This window comes from Pantherophis guttatus, chromosome 1 (assembly GCF_059756535.1).
Source record: "Pantherophis guttatus breed Tessera chromosome 1, ASM5975653v1, whole genome shotgun sequence".
NCBI lineage: Eukaryota > Metazoa > Chordata > Lepidosauria > Squamata > Colubridae > Pantherophis > Pantherophis guttatus.
This window is the reverse complement of record NC_142063.1, coordinates 192,753,709-192,776,624: the sequence shown is the minus strand read 5'-3', so window position 1 is coordinate 192,776,624 and position 22,916 is coordinate 192,753,709. Positions and strand designations below refer to the sequence as shown.

Below are 22,916 nucleotides of genomic sequence, written 5' to 3'. Positions count from 1 at the left end.
TTTTCTCATGATGGAGGAAAAGCAAATGTGTGGGTGGAACAGAACCTTAAACTGGGGTTCTGAGTGAGCAAAGCCTAATTCGGAGTATTTGTGCATTATTTGTCTGTTTGATTAGGACATGATGGCCTGCTGAGGAGGAAGTTTAAAGAGGCATCTCTGTGTGTTGTAGAATTAACCTTTTATCCTGGTTGTAAGTATGTATATTCCAACTGGTTATTAAAGAGCTGGGGTAATCCATGTCTTGGTGTCTCGGTATGGGACAGCAGGATTGGTATAACTGGAAAATCATAGTTGTAATTTTGGCTTCCTAAAAGCTGCAGTAGGTTTAAAAGCACTTCTTGAATATGAAATGCAGTTTCATTCCTTGAATCAGATAGAGCAGGGTCGCCACTGAGCAGAAGTTGGCAAGACTAATTGTAATACAGCTCTCCAACTTTGTTTCACTTGACTGAAAGTTCATGTAAGATCTTGCAATACACACACACACACACACACACACACACACAGTGCGATGGTGACCATTCAGAATTCTTAATCAGAGTCACCCCCTCCAGTTGCTCCCTTGAGATCAAATAGCACGCTGCTCCAAAGAAACATGCCTCTTTTAGCTTAGGTAAAGTTTTATAAATGCTTGGAGTAAAGGCCTGATTCCACTGCCATATCAAGTATACAATTGGCTTTGTTCAGTGATTGTTTTTTTTTTTTTTTTTATTGAAAGTGGCAGAAAAATAATGTTCAGAGTTAGCCTAGACTTTGTATCCAGATATTGGCTTTCTGCCGTCAAAGATCAGCCTTGTGTTAACCACTTCCCCTCTCACCTAGCCCATGACACTGTAAATCAGCCTTTATAATGTGCTGGCCTCCAGGCATGTTAGGATTACAAATTTTGTTTCCATAGCCAACATCTGTGCTGAGTAGAGAAGATGGGATTTGTAGTCCTTTTGGAGGTTATGGGTTGAGGAAGGCTACTGTGTTGCTATATGGACCGTGTGATTCAATTGGGCTATGGCCTATGCCACCCAAAGAGAAGTCTTACCCTTGATTTCAGCCTTTCTCCTCTTCAAGCCTAATGTTTCCCTAAATTTGCTGCAAACAGAAAAGGTGGCAGGAAGAAACTGATCAATTATTTATTGTTTTATTAATTGTCTGATGCAGTAGGAAAGAATTCTTAGTATTAATATATTTTACTAAAATATATATGATACATGTATTGCAAAGCAAGGAAAAGGCAATCCCTTCTCCTCTCCCCACCCCACTCACCTCTTCAAAAGCTTCTTGAAGAAAATTGGTTTTGCTTTTTTAGGGCAACTCTTTAAAGCAGCCATATCCTTTCCCCAAGAATTGTAGATTGTGTAGATAGGTGCTACATTTGTTTTCCTTGCACTTTAAGGCATCTTTTAGAATTGAGTCTGAAGCTTAGCAGTGCCCTGCTATGTTCTTTCTTCTTGAAGTAATAAAACAAACTGGTGTCCATAGAAGAAAACCAATTTTAAGTTTAAGAGGAAGCATTTTCTGACTGACAGTGTGTATTGGAGATGAAGAAGGGATTAGCAGCTTTGATGCCAGACAGGTATATGAGTCTGTATCCTAGGGAACACTTCCATTGTTCAAACAGGAATTGTAGCATCTAGCATAACAGCTGCAATGAATTTCTTCCTTTGGGGGCATCATTTAATAAAAAAAAGTTTGTCTTCAGGAGGAGGAAATAAGAATTTTCCAATATTGCAATTATGTTTATTGAGATTTACACCAAGCGTGTAATAGAGAATTTCCTAAAATGTTTTTGTGCTGCAGGTTTTTTTTTCTGATGTTGCCTAAAATAGATAGGAAAACCTGTTCCAATAGTGATTTTTATTTTGAATAAGACAGCTTGTACAAGTAAAGTCCTCTAAAAGTACAAAAACTTCACAGATATACTGTGTTCACAAGTTTAGCTTTTTTTAATTGTTTCACTTTTTTAAAAATACAGGATGCCTCTTCCATCATAAAAAAACAGTAGAAAAAACTTATATTGGGGAAAACTACTTTAGTAATCTAGATACCAGATTTTTAAAAACCATCTTGATGATGATTGATTGATTTTGTGTATATACCAAAACAGTTTGTCCCTGAATTTAAAACTTCTGGGGGATCTTACATAATAATAGTCAGTTGAACTACTTTGCTGACAAATGTTCGTTCTTCACTCTTGGTATGACACATCAGTGTGAAAAGTACAACAGAGCTTTCGTTTGATATTTTGCACATTTTAAATGGAGTGAAGCTTGCGAATTTTGCATTTGCCTCTTCTGTATTTGAGAGTGTATTTGAGAACTGATATTTTTTTTAAAATGTAGCTGTGTTCTTCTGTCCCTCATAAGGGCTCTTTAGTGCCTCCTTTGGAAGTACAGTTTTTGTCTAAAAGATAACACAAATGGAGACAGCGCCAGTTGCAACAGCTTCTTGGCCAAAATGGGGGGGGCAGGGGGGAGGGAGAGAGAAAAGAAAAGAAACTGCCAGAAACAGCAGGCTCTGATTACAGAGTCCAAAGATCATTTTATGCACTAAAGGAAAGCCAGTGAGTGAGTGCAAGGTCCAGTTTAAATGACTGCAGGGAGGGAATGAGTCTAGGGCATAAGAACAGCTGATCTATTTTTCCCATAATCAGCAAAATTTTTGCTAATTGTTCTGTTATTACCCCAAAAACCCTTTAGGCTGACACTTGAACAGAAGCAAAGAATTGAACAGGCAAGTGGGGAGCATGCTATGGTGTGAGGCTCTGGCATTTTGTCTCCACATCCAGATCATGGTTGTCCAATCTTTGGATTAGCCTGGGCCGCATTGAGTGAAGAGGAATTGTCTTGGACTGGATATAAAATATATAACATAGTTAATGTATATAAACCACAGAAAGTTAACAGTTTACGAACATTTGGGCCTACATTACTAGCTGTCCACGGCTACGAATTGGATATGCCTGATCTAGATAACCAATTTTCAGCAATGCTTATTTTATTTACTTTAGTTTTTTTAAGCCCACCTTTATTATTTTAATAAATAACTCACACAGTGAACATAATTCCTATTCCTCCTATTTTCCTCACAAAAACAACCACAGTATGAGATGAATTGGGCTGAGACAGAGTGACTTGCTCAAAAATCACCCTGCTGGCTTTCATGCCTAACGATGGATGTGGGATGAGAACTCAAGTCTCCTGGTTTTTAGCCTTGGTTCTTTAACTACTAGACCAAACTATGCTGATCGTGGTGTGGTATAGTTTCATGGTGCCTAATCTGTTCCATCGACTTGCTTCAGGAGGACATAAATCATGAAATACAATCATTGTGATAGAGCTGAAGATTTAAAGCTTGTGCATTGATGGCATAACCTTAACTCTTAAAAGCAGGGGTGTCAAACTCACCATTGTTATCACGTGATGTATCACAACTTTTTCCCCCTTCATGAAACCAGGGATGGGTGTGGCCAGCGCATGACGCATCCGATTGCGGCCTAAAAAGCTATTTTATGTATGCCATGCCATCTCCTATGCTTTTCTCAACTTGTTATTCCAATGAATGCAGTTTCTTAGAGTTGAAACTGAGTGGACAGATTTTGCTTTCCATGTTGGGTTGGGCAGCTTCTTGGTGCAGAAATTACTAGGAATAGCATGGATTCCTATTTCACACATGCTTAATTTGATAATCTGTCTTGACTTCAAAGAATGATTAAAAGCATAAAATGTGTTTTAACTCTTTCCCCTCCATAGTAGAACTCTTTATAAAGAAATGAAGGAGATTTAAAAAATTAGATGGCCACCTTTTAACATTCTATTGCTGTGGCAAATTACTGGCTCCAAATCAGCTTTAGTTAAAAGAGGGTCTGATTAATTTCTGTCTTAAAAGTGACAAAGAATCTGTCAATATCTAAGGAAAGTAGCCTTAGCCTGACACTCCATTTTACTTAAGCGAAGTTAAATTGCTAATCTGTGAATAAGAAATTAATCATGTTTAAATGCCATGAAAGTTAACAATGACATTTTAAGCAGGGCAAGGAAATCTAGGCTGCCAAAACCCAGGCAACCACTAGTTGGCAGCAAAGAGATACAGAATATAATCAGATCTTTGCTATTATATAATGATTGTATGGATTCTTTTGCTACTCAGGCCTAGTAGCACTAGATTTAGGGATTTAGACGGGAGGAATCCAAATATTCTTATTAACATTTATGAGAACAGCTTATACTTTCTGAATACTCATGGCTGAGTCACATGACTAAAGATCAGGTGAAGTTTTGGTAAATTCAGCCATTATTGCTGACCAGGTGACACAAAAGTTGTTTGTTACACAACCAGTTCTATTTTCAGCCCATAATGATACAAAACTGTGTTGTTGCCGTCATGTCTTTCCATGAATTTTTCTAAGAAAATTTGATTCTGCAGGCAGCAACATAACCTAGTCCTCGTTTTATTGCATAGGGATAGACGATAGTGGTTGATATTTAGTCTCCTGATTCAGCCCTTATTATATAATACTGAGGACACAAAAGAGGTGTAATATTAACTCAGTGTTACTGAGAAGTTTTATTGAAATTTTGAGTATCCTTGTATGCCAGAAAGTTATTTAGAGCGCTAAGCAACTTTCTAGTAATCTAGGCCTGTTGTTAATCATTTTATACATCTGTAATGGGATTGGGAATTGTTTTGGGAGATCGAAAGCAGATCTTTCTGCTGAGAATTAAAAATTAAAATATACAGTCTAAAATTGTATTTCTCATTCCCATTCCAAGTCCATTTAAAAGTGGACTGAGAATGAAGTGTTGTGTTACTTATACGGAGAAGATTAACTCAATAGTTATACAGAGGGGTTTTTTTTTGGTGCTAAATGGTAGTTAAATAAGGGGGTTTTTTTGCCTTAAAGTTTGGAAAAAAGTGTGCCTTTAGTAGCTCCAGAGAATGGTGGGACCAAATAAAGCAGCAGATAAGTTCATTTCAACAGCAAACAGTTTTCTGCTTTGTGGCTGATCTTAGAAAGTTGGAAGGCGATGGAATGGATGCAATTGCTGTTGTTGTTTTTTTTAAAAAAGAAATTACTAAGTTTCCAAAAAGGAGAGCCGTACATTTGAAATGCACAAAACTCTAGGAGGCATCAAACCATCAGAAATTGTGTGCCCCATTTTAACTGTTGAAATATGGAAAGAGCTAGAAGGGAAAAGAAATACTTGTGTTTCTGGATGGCAAATAACAGAGGCACTAATAGCATAGTTTAGTTTATAAATTATTTCCTATGCAGGCTACAGAAACTTATTTTATGTTCTATAATTTTACGAAAAGAGAAGGGATTCTTTGGTTTTTTGCTTTCAGTTTTCTTTTCTTGGTACCTCTGACAAATAAGAGGTGGTTCCTGCGTCAGATGCAGAGTATTTTCATTTCCCATGTTCAAGATTCTGCAAAGTGAGCAACAACATAGGAAGAAACGCCCACAATGGCAAGTAAACTATGCAGATATGTTGAAGTGGGGGGTGTTGAAAAAAGAGCCTATTTAAATCAGATTGTACAGCTAGTCAGTCAGCAGGTCCAACGAGTTTTGAAATGCCCTGGGGTAGGTTTGATTTAATGAAGTGTAGGTAGCTATGATACAAAGTTCTTAAAAAGCAAATTTGTCTGTATAGCGCCACCTTAACATTTTTCATAAAATTCTCTTTTTCCCCTCACAAATTAAAAAGAAAGCTACATGAGATAAAATTTGCTTTGCTTTCTTTCACTTTTACAGTATTTGCTGACTCTGAATGGTGATTTTTAAGTTTCTGTCCAAAGGAATCTAGGATTGAAGTCTTTAGAACAAAATATAAAAATAGCTTTATTTATAAGACAGAGAATGCAGAAAGCTGAAACGTGCGTGTGGGAGGTTATGGTGAGGTGTTGTCTTTTGGAATTCTCTGCAACATGGAAATCCTTATTTTTAATGGTATCAGTGTTTTGACTTTCAGACACTTTGTATTCCAGATAAGTGAACTTTCTGCCATGACACAAACTTTTCTTTGGTTTCTTGATTTCCCCAACTGGCATTTCCTTTTATTGATCTCTGGCTGCTGTGTTTTCCTCTCCCATCTGTTTGAGAAGCAGATCCAGATCAACTTATTGTTGCACAAAATCCTCCTGCCAGAATATGTTCCCTATTTCTCCTTTTTCCTTTTTTAAAATCTTACATAGCTGCTGCCTTGTGCTCCAAGTGTGAATGAAACATGATACGTGTGATGCAATCTCACAATACTATACTCTTACTTTCTTCCTCTTCCCTTTAACTCTGCAGTAAAAAGAAGACAGATTTAAATGGCCCCAAGAAAGGAACCAGGAAAAAAAAGTGAAGCACCACGTTGCCGGCTGTTTTAAGTATATCATAATGGAGAAAGTTCCATTTGTTCCTCTGTTGGTTGTATAGGAAAGTTTCTCTTTCATTCTCATTATAGGCCCCCCTCCCCCAATACAGTACAATGGTGCTTTCTCATCTAGGCTTCACTCAACAGTTGGTGCAGAGCTTACTATTCCTGTGAAGCAAAATCCAATTCAACGTGAAGGGTATTTCAGATTAGGATAGTTGGTTAGCTATTAAGGGAGATACGGTGATGATATTCCCCATCAATTTGGGACAACCTTTTGAGAGAGAACACAGTGTTTGCAGTTCAGCAACAGCATGCATGGGAGCAGGCAGATGTCTCTGAAGAATCTATGGCTTGCTTAGGAACTCAACCTAGATTTTTCAAGACAATTTAGTTGTCTGACTGGCAAATAGAACCTTGTGACCAAACAATGTGAAACTCAGTTCGGCACCTTTGATTTCTTTCGTTGCCTGTCCTGCCATCCCGCTGAGCCTTCAGAGATTTCTTGCCTATGCATTCCTGCTTAGAAAATCTCTAATCTCCTTTTTCCAGACTTTATCATAGGCTGTCTCTGTCAGCCCTTTGAAGTAGGCTAGGTCAGGGAACAGACAAGACAAGGACTACTGGAACTCTGTTGCTATAGGACAGTGATGGCGAACCTTTTTTCCTTTGGGGCAGGCCCCTCCCCCCGTGCATGCGTGCATGCGTACATGACCCCCCTGCGCTGCCCCTGCGCATGCATGTGTGACCCCCACTTTGGTGCTAGCAGGCCTCCCTGAGGCCTCCTGGGACCAAAAACGGGGGTGGGGGGCACACCACACTCCCCACGCCCTGTTTTTGGTCCCAAGAGGCTTCAAGGAGGCCTGCTAGCACCAAAACGGGGTGGGGGGCTCCCCCCACGCCCTGTTTTGGTGGTAGCAGGCCTCCCTAAAGCCGCCTGGAACCAAAAACAGGGCACGGGGGGGCACTCCACCCCATATCCCCACGCATGCACGTGACCCCCCCACCTCCCGCACATGCCGACATGTCTCCCGGCAGAGATCCGGAAATCAGCTGGTCGGCGGCGTGCAGGCATGCACGGTGGAGCTGACCAGGGCATCAGCTCACGTGCCCGCAGAGATGGCTCCACGTGCCACCAGTTTGCCATCATGGCTATAGGACATATGAGCAGAACCTTGAAAACCTGTCAGTTTCCCCTCTAGCCTCTCTTATACCAAACAGAATCAAAGTGGGCTATCTTGAGTTTCTCACCCTCTCTGTTTTCCAGGATTGATTTATCATTTACTTAATGATCTTGCATTTCTTCTTTAAGATTATATCCATACTATTCTATACTGACTGGTCATTTTACTTTCTTGGCGGCTTCTCTCTCTCTTGAATATTCTTTTATTCTATCTGGCCCTATCCCAGACCTTCCTAGATTGTGACTCTCTTAAAACACTTCTCATTTGGTTGTGCGACCACATTTTAGCAGACGTTGCTAAATGAATTAGGTGCCCCCTCCCCTTCAGTTGGCTAAACTAAATGTGATATTGATGAATAGAAGGAGGTATGTCCCAGCTTCTGCCAACCTAGCAGTTCGAAAGCACGTAAAAAATGCAAGTAGAAAAATAGGGAATACCTTCGGTGGGAAGGTAACAGCGTTCCGTGCGCCTTTGGCATTGAGTCATGCTGGCCACATGACCAGGGAGACGTCTTGGGACAGCGCTGGCTCTTCGGCTTTGAAACGGAGATGAGCACCGCCCCCTAGAGTTGGAAATGACTAGCATATATGTGTAAGGGGAACCTTTACCTTTATTATGTTTACTGTCTCCTCTGAGTGAATTGAGGGGATTTGTAAGCTTAAACTAAAACATTGTCTTAGCTATAGGGATAAATGGAGAAGTTGTTGGTAACCAGGCTAATGAAAGGCCCAGGAATGCAGAATTGGTAATGGTCTCTGGGTGTCCAGAGAAAGAAAGAGAAGTACTTGCACTGAATAGAGATACAGTACCCAGATCAAAGAATACAGGGAACAACAGAACAAAAGAAACTTGGAAGACAACTGAGAAGATGAGGCATGGAAGGGGCTGCAAGATGCGTGGGTGTAGAAAAAAAGCTTCTGCAGAGAGTGTATGTTGTTGGCAGGAAGCAGGGTGGAGTGATAAATAAGAAGGCTGAGCTGTAAAGCATATTGGCTGGTTGCCAGCAGGCTGGAGGAAGCAGAACCAATTCAATACTAGGAAAAAAGAGAGACCTAAGGAGACACCTTCCAGAGCAGGGGTCTCCAACCTTGGCAATTTTAAGACTTGTGGACTTCAACTCCCAGAATTCCTCAGCCAGGAATTCTGGGAGTTGAAGTCCACAAGTCTTAAAGTTGCCAAGGTTGGAGACCCCTGTTCCAGAGGGTTAGCCACATTAGTGAGTGTTCAAGGTGTTATAAGACTAATGACTTTATTATAACCCCAAGATTCAAGGATTGTACACCTCTTCGTAGATGGTGGGAGTACAGAGCTAAAGTGTACCAAGTGAAAAATTAGAGACAAATTTTACGCAAGGCCAGGATGGCCATTCTCAAAGTATCATAACCACTTGAAAGCATTCAAACTCGGCTACAGTCAATGATGGCAACTTTAAACTTGGATTTAAGAATACTAAGCCTCTGTACCCTATGGACTCACAGGTAGAGAATTAATTTTTTTTCCCTCCCACACACATCCAGCCTGAAGAAATCATTCAAAACAAAGCTTTACTCATCTCATTATTCCCCTGCTAAAACATTATCATTTTTTAAAAATCTCTTTATCAAGCACATCTCTGTAAAGATAAATTTGGAAGCTAAAGTGCTCTGCTTCAGAGATCCAAGAACCTAAACCCAAGTAGAGATGTGAACCAGAGGCAGCTTCTGTGATATCTTAAATTCTATGAAGGGAGTGCTGTGTCTGTGAAAATGGCCATTTCTTCCAAGAGCAAGCAGGGTCTTCTCCAGATCTGGACTTAGAATATGGTGGACCTTGCAGTAATCCACAGACAATGGGAAGAGAGATGGGTGAAACTAGTTTTAACTACAGTAGTCAAAACTAGTCAAATCTAGAAAAGTAAATGGTTTAATATGGTGCTTCTCAAACTTGGGTACATTATCCAGAATTGGGTAAAAGGGGTTTTTTTTGGTGGTGGGGGTAATGACAACAAATCCATTATCCAATCACAACATGGACATTTAAATAAGGGCTTTCTGATAAGTGGCTGTCGGTAATGAAAAAAAAAAAGTTTGGGAAGCACTGTTTTAATACATTAGACTTTTCATATGGGGGGTGCTTAGCAGTATATTAAAGTTTGCTCTTCCAGCCTCCCTGTGTATTTAAGAATCTAGTGTCCAAAGAGAATAATATTGTCAGGAGAAGAAAATAGAACTAGTTGGCTTCACACATTATTCTCAGCCAAGAGTTGTTTTAACCATATTTTGTTCGACAAAGTATAAGAGTTTGAGTCATGCATGACATTAAAGCCATAAAGCATAGTTTACATGCCACAATGACTAGGTCAAAAGCAAGCAAACCAAGCAAGTTATGGCTTAATAAAATCTATGAACACAGATCCTGGAGTGGAACTTACATTTTAGTAGCTACAGATTATGTCTGGTGGCCTCAGTTTTCAATTTTTTAAATTTAAGGCTGGCGGAAAATAGCAGAACTGATATTGAAAGAATGTTATTAGACTAAAGCTGCTGTGTGAGAGAGAATGCACATGCAAATTGTGGAGAAAATCGAAAGGATATCAGTTTGAAGTGTGGGACAGGACTTGTAGGAGGAAAACAAAGCAAAAAAGAAAACAAGAGGCATTTAACTTTATTGTATCTTCTAGTGTGAATATCTTCAAATCTGTTTTTTTCATGCTCTGTGAAAATGAAAGTAAGTCAGGGCCTTTTGCAGGAGAAGAATTAGGGGAAAAGATTAAATAATTTTATCCTAGTCAGTTCTGGCCTATGAGTGTCATTCTACATTCAGTCATGTTCAGGGGCAATTAATCACTAAGGTTTATATGCCACTCCGGTCATATCTGGCTCTGAGTGGTTTATAATGTGTGTAAATGGCCACAGAATCAAGGAAGTCTGTATTTTCAGAAACAATTGTAGGACTGAATTATTGCAGTTCAACTAGAGCCATGACTGCCATATGTTTTTTCCAAAATTCATTTCCAACAAAACTTTGTCCTCATCCAAATTGCCCCTTGTGTACACTTAATTCTCCTTAACAGAGAATATAGTTCTTGCTATAAGAATGGTAAATCCCAACCCCTTGAGGGCATAAGGTACTAATCTGATTGATGCCCACTGAAAAACTCATCCAGTTTTTCCCTCCTGACTAACAAGTGAAAAGTTAGCAAAGTGATCTTCAGATCCACGTAGCTTTACCCCATTTGTTCTATGAACATGCTAGTTCTTACAAGATGGTTATAAGACCTGCAACAAACTAATGCATTTGGAGCAATTCAGATGTTTGAAAAGAAGCATTCAAAATGATCAAATGGCTGTACATATGTTGATTCAAAAGGCTCCCCCGCCACCCTGTCCCCCCCAGGAGTTTGGCTGACAGTAACAAATGTTGAAAACTGCCCCTAAAATGACAAGAGTGTTTCAGAAAGAGACTTTCAGGTCAACTACAGATAGTCCTCAATTTATGACCACAATTGAGCCCCAAATTTCTGTTGCTGAGTTTGTTAAGTGAATTTTGCCCCCATTTTACGACTTTTCTTGCCACATTTATTAAGTGAATCATGGTAGCTGTTATGTTAGGAATATGGTTGTTAAGTGAATCTGGCTTCCCCATTGATTTTGCTTGTCAGAAGGTCGCAAAAGGGGATTACGTGACCCCAGGACACTGCAGCTGTCATAAATATGAACCAGTTGCCAAGCATCTGAATTTTGTTTGTGTGATCATGGGGATGCTGCCACAGTATTAAAGTGTGAAAAACAGTCATAAGTCATTTTTAGTGCCGTTGTAACTTTGAACAGTCATAAAATCAACTATTGCAAGTCAAGGACTGCCTGTAATGTGTCTAAGTCTCAGAATGTTTATTAGGGACAAAAGTACCTCATTTTATTCTCCTATATGGACGGAAACGGCAGTCGGACTGGGGAGATGCTCCGTCTATGCGCATGACCGCATCTGCTAATGAAGAAGCTCCGCCCTCCTGGGCCTCTCCAATTATTTGACTCGGTCTTCGCTGACAGACGAAGTGGCTTTTTTTCACTACTTCAGTGGCTTTTTTCCTGTTTGTTCACAGGATGCCTGATTTAGAAGCCAATTTTTGTAATAAAATTTATCAGAGAATTGCAGTTGTCCCTATTTACCTTTGACTGGAGGAGGTGAGGGAGTCATGTAACCTTTCTGGTATTGTTCTTTACAGTACTGGTTCACCAATCCCTCATGCCTTATTTAAAAGTAAATCACATGTATCTTATCAGTGGAACTTTTTCTTCCTCCTAGCTGATTTGTCTTCTAAGTTTGATCAAATAATTCCCCCAGCCCCCCCCCAAAAAAAAGCTCTGATGCAGTGATGGAACAGTTTTGAGCTTTCAGACTAAATATTGTTTTTTCACCTCACCCCATCTCCCCTAGTGCATTTTATTAAGGGTCTGCTGTGAGGAGAAAAACAAGGTATCTTTAGGGAAAAGACTTTTCACCAGGATTAAAAATAAAGGCTCCAGCCAAGTAATTATTAATATGGGTGGAGGGAAATCACCTAGTATAATGCCAAGTGATTTGGAATGGAGGTTCAAAACTCATTAGGGTTTTTTTTAATATACATATAAAATGGATGCCTGCACTGGAGAAGAGAGCCTAAAGATTCAGGGATTTTAAATGCACAAATTAAATTGTCTAGACAGTGACATACATCAATAATTAACATCCTTCCATTCAGCTATGCTTCATGGGTTACTACACTGAGACTACCAAAGGGTTAAAAGATTATCCAATTTTATTTATTTATTACATTTTCCTCAATTAATAGGACTCAGCATATTTTTCAGGTGTAAGGTTTTAAAAGAGGAAGCTCAGTACACAGTAATTAATGGGTTTTACTAAAGATTTGCTCATGTTTCATAGGGATTTTTAAATTTTTAAAATTTAATTTAGAGTCATGGTTCTTTGTTCAGCTAAGTTTGTTTCTTAATTGAAGAATAGGTAACAGAACATTTTCTGTTCTGTTTAGATGTTTTAAATTTACATAACTATTGTTTTTCTATCAGTGTAGTTTGTAGGGGTCAGCTATGCATCCTCAGGGCAAAAAGCCTATTTGGTAAAGGCTTCTGTCTATTGATAGTGTAAATAGTCTTTCCTTTATGTGACTCCTACATCCCTGAGAGCAAGAATCTACAACTTTTCTAAGGCTGAAGATCACACTTTGACTTTAAGAGATTTTGGGGTAGTTTTCAGTTGGAAGAAAGAAATGTGTTGGGTTAGAAGAAAATTTGATTTGATTCACATTGAAATTCAGTAATAGGAGGATTCTCCAGCATGCATTTAATAATTTTTCACTTACTTTAAATTAAAAACTCATTTGATTACAGTTTTTGGAAGATGGGAGCCAATCCATTTGGGGAACCAAATTCATCTGTACATTCAGCTGGACTGTACATTCCACCAGTGATATAGGTTGTTCTCAACCACCATTGGGAGCAGAATTTCTCTTTATAAGCAAAGTAGTTGTTAAGTGAGCCAGGTTTGATTTTACAACCTTTTTTGCCACAGTTATTAAACGAATCAATCGTGCTGTTATTAGGCAAATACAGCTTCTCCACTGACTTTGCTTATTGGCTGGGAAGGTTATAAGTGGCAATCACATAACCCTGGGACACTGCAGCTGTTGTAAATAGATGCCAGTTGCAAATTTTGATAATCCAGACTGTGGGGATGCTTCAGTGGTTGTAAGTACATTGTAAGGCTAGTCCTAAGTCACTTTTTTCAGTGCGGTTTACCTTTGAGTGGTCTCTAAACGAACGGTTGTAAGTTGAAGACTGTCTTTAGTGTTTTTCTGTAGCAACCACAAGGCAAAATTGGGGGTATCTTGTGATCATATTTATGACTTTAGTTTCATAGTATGTATGTCTTAATTGGTTTTGTGTGCCCATATAGTCAAATAATAGTTTGATAACCATTGTTGCTAGTCTTTCATTTCAGAAAAAATGGAATTTCTATAAAATGTGGTACATAATTTCATAGAAGTCTGAATTCTGTGTAAACAATGTGGTATAATTTGATTTATGTTTGGCAAGCAGATTTCATTGCACTATTGCCACATTAGATTCAATTCAGTTTAGTTTGTAACATTTTCATCAAAGTGATGTGTATTTGAAGAATACCACACAGAAGAAAAACTCTGTAGGTTTTCTGAGGAAAGCCTGGTTAGTCCAGATACATGTATACTTCTGCATACTGTATATATAAGCACTTCCTTCTCCAGTGGCTCAGTAAAACTTTAAACAAGGAGCGAACAAGTACAGAATTATATTTCTGTAGCAACAGTCCAGATTTATTCTTGATGGTCAGCTACTACCAGCTTCATAACATGATAAGAACAACAACAGTAAGTTTAAAAGTTCTACATTTATTTTTTCGTATTCTGGTCACAGTTTCAAAAGTTTGTGTTAACGTTGATATAAAATATAATATGCACAAGATGAAACTCTTAACAATGAATTTGATTTAAAAGCACTTCTGTTTCTCTGCTCCTTTTTGAGCAAAATTATGTTCTACTGTTCTATTTCTCACTATATACTATTAATCTTAGTGGATCTCCATTTATATCCTGCCTTTATTATTTTTACAAACAACTCAAGGTGGCAAACATAGCTAATATTCCCTCTTCCTTCTTTTTCCCCCACAACAACAACACTGTGAGGTAGGCTGGGCTGAAAGAAGGTAACTGGCCTAGTCACCCAGCTGGCTTTCATGCCTAGAACTCATGACCTTTTGGTTTCTAGGCCAGTACTTTAACCACTAATATCCAACAGTTACTTTATCAATCAGCACAGGGGTTGATTTTTCTAGTGCAATTTCTAATAGAATACCAAAATAAGGGAGAGAAGCTTATTCATATTTTGCTTTAGAAAATGCAACACAATTCTTTATATTTATATTTTTTAAAATTAGTTTTTCTCTTGGTCTGTTAGAAAAAGACTCTTTGGTAGAGGAAGAAAGTTTTTTAGGGACAAATCAAATAATGCAAAATAGGGCCCAAGTTTTTTAATTGTCCCTTAGTCTTCAACAGTACCAGCAAGCCTGCTGAAGAATTCTAAAGAGTTCAAAAGCTTGTTCACTCCTCTGTGCCATTTTAGTACGTTCTAATGGTTATTGCTGAACTGTGGAGTTAGTATTTCAAGATATATAAGCACTCCTGTAGTGTACATGTCCTGGACCTCTTTCAGGGGATTAGTTAATGAGGTGGTAATTTATTCCAAAGGATATATTTAGTGAAGGGCTTTTCCCGCTTTATTTGACATAGACCTGTCAACCGACTGCAATTTGTCAAAACCATCTTCTTGGAGGTGAAAGGAGGGCTACCCTGAACAAACAGGCAACACCATAAACTACACCTTCCTGCAAAATCTTAGTAAGCCACATCTTGGCCTATGTAGATTGTGGCTTCTCCTATCTGCCTCCCTCCCTCCTTTCTTTTACTGCAGTAAAATCTTGTTGGGGACACCAGAGAGAAGGAAACATGCTTGGAATTGTTTTATTGCAAGAGCTTCTGAGTCTAGGCTCGTCAACTCTGGAGAAAGTAATGTGGTATTCCTCCTCTCTTCTCCCCCCCCCAATTGGCCAGCTTTGCAGTGCAATGTCTGATCATTAATAAACAGCAAGCACTCACTTCGCCCTCTGGGCCTCAAATAGTACAGTGTGCAACAAGGGAGTGCGGGCAAGGCACGAGGATGGAAACAGTAGTATCAGATTACAGTTTCAAAATATAACTGGAGTGAGTTAGCTGGCTTACGCTATTGACTTGCCGCATAATTGTGTTGCTTATTGGTTGGAAAAGGCTTCCCTTTTCTTCCCAATTAATATGGATGTTGTTATTAAGATGTTAGAATTCCTGGGTTGGCTTGTAGAAATAATGATAGTCACCTAGCAGTAGCATTGTTGTTGTTGTTGTTGTTATCTCTTTTATTCATTATTTCATTAAAAATGAAACTCAGTCAACTGAACATTTAAATATTATTATTATTATTATTATTATTATTATTATTATTATTATTATTATTAATTGAACTTGACCAACTTTGAACATGGTAGAAATCTAAGTGGAGTTTCTCTCGACTAAATGAGTTTTTTTTTAAAAAATTAAATTAGCAAACTAAAAGAGCTGTGTACACTTGTACTTTAATTTAATCTGCACAGTTACATTTAATTCCTTCTTTGCATTTGAACTCAGGATGCAAGCATGGTGATGTTCAATACATACAAGCAGAAACAAGTACTCTGGGAAAAAAATACCATGTGGGTTCAAAGCTTGATCAGTGAGGATTCAGAAGCAAGGCATTTTAAATGTCTTCTTTTTGCAGTTCAATTAACACCCTTCTCCCCAATAAATTATATTGTTATTATATATTTAGAATGGGGATCAGCAACACATGGCCCATGGGCATCATTCGGCCATAGCACCATTTGGTATTCTCTATTGACTTCTAAAAACTTTAAAAAATAAATAAATAAATAAATGTGTTAAATGCCCCAAATTTTTGGCTTCTTGAATGAGATTTGATGAGAATTGGCCCATTTTAGTTTTATTTCCAGTGTGGTGACTCCGAATCAAGACATGGTGTCCATCAGCTGAAAATGTTGTGATCCTTACTTTAGATTTTTAATCTAATAATCTTTAATTTATTTTACAATGTGTTAATTTTCCAGCTCCTTAAACTGGACACCCAATTTTAGGTAAACAAAGCTTATTTTGGTGGATCAGTTTAAGGCACATTTTAAAAGTCCTGGAAGTTGTGGCTTGATCATGAGTAGAAGTGAGACTGTGTGATATCCCATAACAGAAGAGAATCTATTTTGGCCTGTTCATCATCATCTTCTAGTGCAGCCCTTTGAGCAAAGTTTCAGAGGGTATAAAAGATCTGCAGGAAGAAGAAGAATCAGCACAACCTGTTTCCCTGTCTTCTCCTCTGGTGTCCTGTTAGTGATTTTGAGTCTTCAGTTACTGAGTATTCCTGATTTTTTACAACAGTAAATAACTCTTGACAAATCTGTAGCTCATATATATTTACTGGCCAGTCCTCAAAAGGCTTCTGAAAGCAATATTTGTGAATTGAATTTCCGCCAGTATGAAGTATTCTTTAGGGATTATAAACTTGCTCTCTGTCATTGTGTGCGATCTGGCTTCAGTTGGATTAACCTCTGACTCCACCTATCATCCATACTGAAGAAAATGAGGAAAATCAGCTTGTTTTAAAAATATAAAACAGCAGACTTTCCAATGGGTAGTTTTTGGCAGTATCAAAATCTTTGTAGTGAGGATCCTTTGTATAAAGGAAATTCTGCAAGCTTTGGCTCCCTGCCTCTTAGTTTAGCTATTTTGCTGAACTGAAAAAGGGCTAATTTTGTCATTCAGAAAAAACATAAGCTTGATAAATAATGCAGTTTTTCACAGTTCTTGAGAGGGGATTATGTAGAAAATTAAATATTTGACACACTAAAACCCTAAAAGACATTAAAACGTCTAATTTGAACATATATTCAATAGTTCATATATAGGGCAGTTTTATATGATTGATTGCCTAATGATAACCTCAGCAGCCCCTGAACACCTTTAAATCTATGTGCTTTTTGATTGTTGCAAAAAGTAATAACTTTTGTGTCAAATATCCTTCTGTTTACATAGTGCTGAAACTTTCTTGAAGTTCTGTATATGCATGTGTGGTCAATATACATATATTATTTTCATATTTCTGGACTGTATTGTTTTTTCCTACTCTGTACTCCTATCAAGTTGACAGGGCAGCTTTTAAAAACCAGTGATCTAATAAATTAAAATGTGAGCAGCATAATAAAGAAGCAATCCAAGTCCAAAAAAAGATGAAGAAATCTAGAGAAATTTTAAACTTCTGGCAAAACAATTAATGCTGAAATGACATAAAAGTGAGTATAAATGGAATGATTTTTTTTAAAAGAAAAAGGTATCATGGCTGAAGGGGTATTCTTAGTAACAACTTTAGGTTATTGAGCCACTAAAGAGTGTCCAGGTTATTGGTCCACTAAAGAAGAGTCCTCTATATGATCTCTGGATGGTAAAAAAAATGAAGATAGTGATTGCATGTGAGTACTAGGCCCTTTTTACATGTGTTACAAACATGACGCATGTAAAAGGGGCATAGGACTTTAATCACACAGTTGCAGTCCCTATCTCAACTTTATGGGACAACATACACCATGGATATCTTTGGCGAGTACACTTGTTGAGCTACTGGCATAATATGAATAGGCATTACAATATAGCAGTTACCATAATTGCAATTTGCAATAATTACCAATTCTTATCTCTCTTCATTATAGTAGTCTAACTTGCATATTATTAGAATATGAAAAACATAGACAAAAAGCTATTTCTCTCTGGGATGTTTTGTGTAGGAATGTAGCCAACATTTTCATTAGATGTAGAACCAATGGTCCTCTATGCCAGGGGTCACCAAACTTTCGGACCTCAGGGATACTAAATTCATAATTTTAAATCCCGCAGACTACTAATATTAATTTTTTAAAAAGATAAATAATATTTAGTGCAATATAAAAAATGCAAATAATTTTTCTGCGGACCACCAGTGATCCATGGACCACCAGTTGATGACCACTGCTCTAAGTCATAAAAGCAACGTAGGCTTCCATGGGAAGAGTGAGTCAAGAACCTCATAGAGAAGAAATAGTCTAGTGCAGGAGAATAGTATTACTCCAGGCCATTAGACAATGGTATCTCCAATCATTGGGAGATGCAAAGGCTCTCCTAGCCATGACCGCCACCTGCTCTTCAAGCAGGAATTGTGAATCCAGGAGGATCTCCAGATTGCACACTGGGTCTGCCTGGAATATTTCAACACCATCACCAACAGTGGAATAATCCTAGAACTGATAAACCGGGAAAACCACTTACTTTTGTCACAGTTCAACAGGAGCTTGTTCTTTCCCATCCAGACCTTCACAGCCACCAGACATTGGGGAAAGACATCCATAGCATCATTTAATTTGCCAGGGGCAGAGATGTATAATTGGGTATCATCAACATACTAATGATACCTCACCCCATGGCAACATAAAAAGTAAATATGTAGTTCGAAGTCGAGGTTACTTCTCTGTAGCCAATCCATAACTACAGCAAAACACTGATTTAGCATTGCTTCTTTTGACCTCTCTTTGATTTCACATTTCCAAGTAGCTGTAAAACAATTGGAAATAGCGGAAAGTCATCTTCAGCCATAAATTGAAAGTATTAATCATACCCTGGTCTTTACCTTGAGTGATTCTGCTTCCACATAAACGGCTACATTTGGGAACAGTAGTACAATTCCTCTGCATACTCCACCCCACTGGAGTGAATAATTTCATGGAGCAAAAATGGAACCTGGTCTATGTTCTGCTGGTAAACATGTTTCCTGCCTGAAAGTCTACAGATAGCGCTCTTTTCTGTTTATTTTGTCCTCAGATGGCAACTATGTTTGGCAAATAGTGGGTTTCTGACTCACCTTACGGTCATCTCAAGATTAGTAATAATGTCCTCTGAAACTGCTACTGAGAAGGCATATCCAGGAATAAATATTCATTGGGGAGAAATCTACACATGGTCAGATATGTTAAATGTTGCAAAGTATGCATTTGGAAATTCATTCTCATTTGGTCTCTGTAGGATATGGCTTAAAGCAAACAAAAATTTCAGGGCTGGTCATAGGAGTAGAGAAGAATGGCTTTAGCAAAAAACTTGGCAAACCCAACTGGTAAGACAGTGGACTGATGGCGTTTTGTACTGGTACAACTAAGGGCCTTGCGAAGGTTGAGCTCCCAGATTTTTTTTTGCAGCACTTAAAAAAAAATTTATCACAGGTTTAGGTGCAGCAGACTATAGTAGTAAGCTGTTAACATGCCAGCTTTCTGTGAAGCCCTTTGTACTAACAGATTTAGTTTATTGTTAGTGCAATCCACAAAATAAATATTGTTTGTGAGCTTAACCTTATAACTTTTAATACTAAGAAATGAAGCAAAAACATAAGTTTATTCCAACTTTCACTCCTGGGCAGGGATACTGCTATTTATTTTACGGCTGCTGTTTTTTTTAATTCCTCAATTGATTTGCTGCCTCTTATTTTAATATAATTAATCTTTCTACTGGAGCTTATCTATTATTTCAATATTATCTAGTTAACTCACTGTCCCCCAAACCCTCTTTAGTTAGGTGGGGGCTTGGAACTGGCATAATACTCTTTGCTTTCTTTGAGACAGTAGTTTTCTATCTCCCAGCTTTCAGGACAGTCTAGTTGAATTCTAGAACTGCTTTTCTCAAACACAAATAAAGGGACCAGACATTTTCAGCTGGTACCAGCCAGTTCTGGAAGTTAGGTTCATTATAGGAAGTACAGATAGTCCTGAACTTACAACAGGTTATTTAGTGACCATTCAAAGTTACATGGCACTGAAAAGTTTTCACACTTACAACTGTTGCAGCATCCCATGGTCACATGATCAAAATTCAGACACTTGGGAACTGACTCATATCTATGACGGCTGCAGTGTCCCAGGGTCATCTGATCACCTTTTGCAACCTTCTGACAAGCAAAGTCAATGGGGAAGCCAGATTCACTTAACAACCAGGTTACTAACTTATCAACTGCAGTGATTCACTTAACAACTGTGGCAAGAAAGGTTGTAAAATGGGGCAAAAGTCACTTAACAACTGTCTCACCAAGAGAAATTTTGAGCTCAATTATTGTCATAAATCAAGAACAACCTGTACATCCTATATTGTAGTCAGCTGTGTTCAATGTGAAGGCCATAGGAACACAAAACAAGCTCTGCTGGATTTGTTCACCATTCTGCATAATCCTAACCAACCATATGCCTTCAGGAAGCTCACAGGCATAAAGGGAAAAGCAATGTGGGTAGTCCTCAACTTACAACCACAATTGAGGCAAAAAAATTTCTGTTGGCACGCAAGAGTGAAGTTTGCCCTATTTTACCATCTTTCTTGCCACAGTTGTTAAGTGAATCACTGCAGTTAAGTTAGTAACATGGTTGGTAAGTGAATTTGGTTTTCCACTGATTTTGCTTGTCAGAGAAGTTTGCAAAAGGTGATTCAAGTGACCCCGGATCAGTGCTGCTGTCATAAATGTGAACCACTTGCCAGTCATGTGACCATGGGGATGCTGCAATGGCTGTAAATGTGAAAAATGATCATTAGTCACTTTTGTCAGTGCTATTGTAACTTCAAACGGTCACTAAGCAAATGGTTGTAAGTCAAGGACTACCTGTGTTCTCCCCCACTTTTGCTCTTTCGCTGCTGGTGTTCAAGGCATTCTGCCTGCGATTCCAGAACCAGCAAGAATAGTAATCATTGATAGCCATGAATTTGTTCTGTCCCCTTTCAAAGCTATCTAAAGAGGTAGTGACTTTGGACCAGTTAATCTCTCTCAACCCAACCCTCCTCACAAGGCTGTTGTGGGGAAAATAGGAGGAGGAAAGGTGTTTGCCATCTTGAGTTACTTATAAAGGGCAGGATAAAAATATGATAGATGAGAAAGAGAGAGATGCTGCGCTTTCTTGCCTTTATCAGCCTGAATCTCCTCACAGTCAGTTTTAAGAGATGACCTAAATTCCCCAGGTATGCCAGATAGAAAATATGATTTGGATGAACTAATTCTACTTTATTTCAAGGCTCTACGTTAACAGAATCTATAGCAAGTTTGAAAATACAGATCTCCTATTCGGGTTCCTTTACAACTGAGAAGTCGGGGAAGGTCTCTTCTGAGCCTCTTTCTCTGCCCATTATGCAACTGCAGGCTACGCGCTCCCTTATCTGACCTTTCCCCAGGCAGTATCTCTTTGCCATGTTTCTCAAGGTCTTTCTTCACATACCATTACATTCTCACATTGAGAGAAAAATACCTTAGTGGGCCTTTATGAAACCTATAGTTTAGAAGCAACAACTTATCCTGTTATTTCTTGACTGGTATTTTCAGATACTTGAATAAAAAGGACAGTGCAAATAGTTACTTCAAACAGGATGGTCCTAATTCTAATGAAAAAATATAGCAATTTTAAATTTCTATAAACAAAGCAATTAAATCTCAAAGCATACCTATTCAGTTTGCAATACACCTTAAGGGCACTAGCTGAAGTAGACTTTAGTTTGCAGCCAACTACGAACAAGGCAATAAATAATAAAATAAGTGTTAAAACTAGTATTCGCTCCCCCAAAACACTTCATTTACAGTCTTTATATTTTTATGTAGAAATAAATTCTATTAAATTAAATGGGACCTAAAGCCGGGTAAGTGAATATAGGACTGTAAACAGAAATATTGCCTCATTTTAATCATCACTGGAAACAGGTACCATGTTTCCCCGAAAATAAGACCCTGTGTTATTCCCCGAAATAAGCACTTGGCCTTATTTTTGGGGAGGTCTTATTATTTTGGGGCGCATGGAGCAAGATGGGGATCCTCTTGCCGTCTTACCCGATTTCCAGCTCTGTCTCCCTAACCCTAACCAGAGGAAATGGCGGGGACCGGCTGCGCATGTGTTTAAATATTTTCAGGGAGGGCTTATTTTTTGGGGGGGGTGTTATTTTTGGGGAAACACGGTATTAGAACTCAAAAAGATGTAAAAGGGGGGAAAAACCCACAGAAAAATTCACGTGATTAAAGAGCTGGAGGAGCTCCTTATAAAAGAAACACTACAGTATCCTGAATTTCTTTTTCTTTTTAAAGGAAAGAGCCCTGTCAGAGAACAGGAAACAGGTTGGAGGTACATAAAATCATGAACAGTAAATAAACTAAACAAAAAGAGAGCCATCTCTTTCTCTTTTTTTTTCCTAAATGGATTTCTGTCTTTTTTAAAAAAATAGTGAAAAATTATACCTGAGAATTTAGTCTGACTGCATTTGATATATATTAAACATTTTAATGACCATTGTGCATTTTCAAAATCTCTTGCCAAACTTGATAGGGTGGTTTTGAATCCTTAACTGTATGGAACTTTAATGGGATAAATTCATCAATGTAACGTTTTCTGGAATTACTTCCAAATAATGTGGGGAACACATAAAAATCAAGCTAGGAAAACTAGTACATTAGAAAATAAATCATTCAAGATAGAAAAACCAGGCTGTTTAATTGAAAATGACCCAATGTTAAAAGTGAAACTCTCATCAAATAAAAAAAAAAAAAAGCCACCCATACTGGCTTGTGTGTCCTGTGAATGTGCTTAGGATCAGAAATCAAGCTACCTGGCACTGTAATAACTTGTTTTCCCTGGTTCACTAAAGAGAAAGAACTGGCCCACCAGCCTTGCAACAAGGCAGAAAGGCTGGAGGAAG

General features: G+C 38.3%; 1 protein-coding gene across 7 annotated transcripts in view; it reads left to right on the top strand.

Annotated features, from left to right (window-relative positions):
- Positions 1–22,916, top strand: part of SERTAD2 (SERTA domain containing 2) — a 154,968-nt gene that overhangs the window by 114,241 nt on the left and 17,811 nt on the right. The window contains exon 2 of one of the 7 annotated variants that reach the window (XR_015731242.1): positions 116–8,388. The exons of the other annotated variants lie outside the window; for them this stretch is intronic. The gene's annotated coding sequence lies outside the window, so the exon portion shown is untranslated. Of the gene's footprint in view, positions 1–115; positions 8,389–22,916 lie in introns of those variants that run through there. 7 annotated transcript variants of the gene reach the window in all.